Source organism: Protomyctophum parallelum, assembly GCF_964188405.1.
Source record: "Protomyctophum parallelum genome assembly, chromosome: 1".
In the NCBI taxonomy this organism is placed as follows: Eukaryota; Metazoa; Chordata; class Actinopteri; order Myctophiformes; family Myctophidae; genus Protomyctophum; species Protomyctophum parallelum.
Genome location: NC_139697.1, coordinates 31089006 through 31092681, shown reverse-complemented (window position 1 = coordinate 31092681; position 3676 = coordinate 31089006).

Sequence of the window (3676 nt, the reverse complement as noted above, 5' to 3'; positions counted from 1 at the left end):
CTTTTTGGGTCCTGCCTCTTATTTAAAAACTGGGAAGTGCATATCGTTATCGAAGTGCTACCGACAGATTTCTGACGCCTGTCGCCAGCCCAGGACACAGGATTCTTTCTTTGCCTGTATATGAGACTGCAGGGGTGTTCTGCTGCTGCTGTAAAGTGCCACTTGTGTTTACTCAGAAAGGTGAGATGAAATAGGAGCTCACACAATGGTGAGTTCAGTTACAGTATAGTGGGTTCACATCGTCATTCATATCTCTGCTGTCGGGAAGAAACCACATAACTCCAAAATGTTCATTTTATAGGGATACTTTTTCTTCTTCAGGAAATGAAGAAAACCTTATATTTTTAAAACAAACCAACACAACACTGCCTCATCAAAGTTGCTGTTGTGACTTTTGTATATTGACAATTATACTTCCATGAGAAGGGAAGAGGTGTTGGATGGAGCTCACTGTTTTAACAGACAGTTTGAGGGTCCAATGGAGTTATGAGGTTTTGTTCCAAGTGCCTTTTACTACTTTTCATCGTTTCAATATTTTCAAAACAACACACAGACGTAAAGGGTGTTCAACAGCACTGATTTATGCAAAAAATAAATAATCAAAAACCTCAAAATTGGAGTTAGGTGGTTTCCTCCCGATTTCTGTATTCGAACTTCAAATTCAATTTCAAAGAAATTAAATCCACTTTCTGAGCCTTGATCAGATTTCTCCTAAACACGTGAGAAGGTCTGCGTGATTCTCAAAAAAGCACGACTTCACTTCCACACAACCCCCCACCCTCCCTCCCCCCACACACACGCACACACTCACACACACACACACTCACACACACGCACACACACACACACACACACACACACACACACACACACACACACACACACACACACACACACACACACACACACACACACACACACACACACACACACACACACACACACACACACACGCCCAACTCACAGTGTTTGCTTTGCAGGGTTGCTCCCTCTTCAGATGGCCACGGATACAATAATGACTTAACAGATGGGTTGTTTAGAGGGGCGGTAAAGACAGACAGCAGGGGGTTCCTCCTGGGGGGGAGGGGGGGGGGAGGGGGGCAGACAGGAGTTCTGGATGAAGGAAGGGGACAACTACCCAAATGCACCTCTTCACATTTTTATCATCCACCAGCACAATCTCTCTCTCTCTCTCTCTCTCTCTCTCTCTCTCTCTCTCTCTCCCAGTCTTCTGCTCACACTGGAGGTAAAGGCTGGCAGAGAGTGGCAGTATAGCTTGGATGTGATGCTCCTAAACGCCTGTTCTGTGTGTGTGTGTGTACATGTCATGTGCGTGTATACGTTTCCATTGAGAACAAGTGCAGTGTGTGCCATTTGTCATGGAAATGAGAGCGTGTGGCAGCTTTGTATGACTACCTGTGTGTTAATGGCCATTTAAAATGTCATCTGTCCCCTTTCTGCCTTCTCCATTCAGCACGGCTGGGACTGGGAGGGCTGGCTGGCAGAAAGGCTTGAGTCCCAATCACCAGGTGTCAAGAAGGGGTTCTTCAAACCCTCGTTAGTGTCCTACGGAGTGTGTGTGTGTGTGTGTGTGTGTGTGTGTGTGTGTGTGTGTGTGTGTGTGTGTGTGTGTGTGTGTGTGTGTGTGTGTGTGTGTGTGTGTGTGTGTGTGTGTGTGTGTGTGTGTGTGTGTGTGCGTGCGTGCGTGCGTGTGTGCGTGCTGAATAAAGGCCCGTGCCTCTCAAGATCACAGAACAATATGGAGCTCATCAGATCCCATGAAGACCTCATTACTCATCTCTATACTCTATTCTGATTCCACACTTGTCGCTTTTGATTGATCTCATGTGTGAATGATTGGGACAGTTATGTCCACTTCGAGGTTTAGGGTGGTTTAATAATTGGGACAGTTATGTCCACTTCGAGGTTTAGGGTGGTTTAATAATTGGGACAGTTATGTCCACTTCGAGGTTTAGGGTGGTTTAATAATTGGGACAGTTATGTCCACTTCGAGGTTTAGGGTGGTTTAATAATTGGGACAGTTATGTCCACTTCGAGGTTTAGGGTGGTTTAATAATTGGGACAGTTATGTCCACTTTGGGGTTTAGGGTGGTTTAATAATTGGGACAGTTATGTCCACTTCAGGGTTTAGGGTGGTTTAATAATTGGGGCAGTTTTATGTCCACTTCGGGGTTTAGGAGCGTCTAAAGCAGTTCCCTAACCTTTCTGATCGAGACTGCAGGTGCGCTTGTAAGATCAGCTATTTTCACTATACTTCTTTTTTTTTTTTTTTTTATATATATTTTTTTGCGGCTTACGCCTTTTATTGATTTTTTAAGGGACAGATAGTAGGCTGACAGGAAACGGGAGAGAGATGGGGGGATGACATGCGGTAAAGGCCGTGTCGGGTTCGGGAGTCGAACCCGCGGCACACCGCGACTGGATCACCAGTCCGGTGCCCAGACCGTTACGCTACGGCCTGGGCCTTCACTATACTTCTTAATTATTTATTATTCTTTTTATGTATGGTATTTCTTATTTGTTTGTAATTATCTTTTACATTAAAAAACGTTAATATATATATATATTCAATAAATGTAGGAAAAGAAAATGTGATTTTTCTTTTCGAGTCCATAAAAATTGGTCTGTGGAACACATTGGTTTAATAATGTCTGCAAATTCCTTTATAGAATGTAGCCTAAGGAATGTGCATGTTAGAATTGCATTTCTAAATGTTGTAAATTAGTAAATAACGGGATTATACATCCTTATGCTCAAGCAATATTTTTTATATATATAAACATGTATATACCGGTATATTATATATAAAATATACAAAGAATACAAAAATATAGATATAATTATTTCACAAAAAGTAGGCCTATGTATTATTATGTATTATATTATTATCTAGTATTATTTATTTATTCTATATTTTGAAACCTATCCCCATACGATATCCAAACCTTCCACATAATATCATCTTCCTTTTTGGGAAACCCATGGTAGCCATTATTCCGTTCAGAGACATTTGGCTGTGGGAGTGTAACGGACGCCTGGAGAGGGAAATCAAATGCTTGTTAGGGCCTGGTGGACAGTCCTTCACGGTCTCACGCCTCCAAACCTTCAGCCGGGACCCCCCTTCCAGATCCTCTGCACCCCCCCCACCCCGTACATCCTCCTACCACCCCCACCTCCACCCCTCCTTCCCCAAACTCTTCACTCCCCTTTTCCTCGCTTCAAAAGGTCACGGAGTTCTGGCCACCCTCCACCATGAGAGAGAGACAGAGAGAGAGAGAGAGAGAGAGAGAGAGAGAGAGAGAGAGAGATTGGTTGAACTCTATCGTAGTGTGTTTCTGTTGTCTAGAGTTGACACTTATTACTCAATGGGCCCTTCTTGGTCCTCTGAGCTCTGTCTCTGTGCCTTCTTGGTCCTCTGAGCTCTGTCTCTGTGTCTTCTTGGTCCTATGAGCTCTGTCTCTGTGCCTTCTTGGTCCTCTGAGCTCTGTCTCTGTGTCTTCTTGGTCCTATGAGCTCTGTCTCTGTGCCTTCTTGGTCCTATGAGCTCTGTCTCTGTGTCTTCTTGGTCCTCTGAGCTCTGTCTCTGTGTCTTCTTGGTCCTATGAGCTCTGTCTCTGTGTCTTCTTGGTCCTCTGAGCTCTGTCTCTGTGTCCTC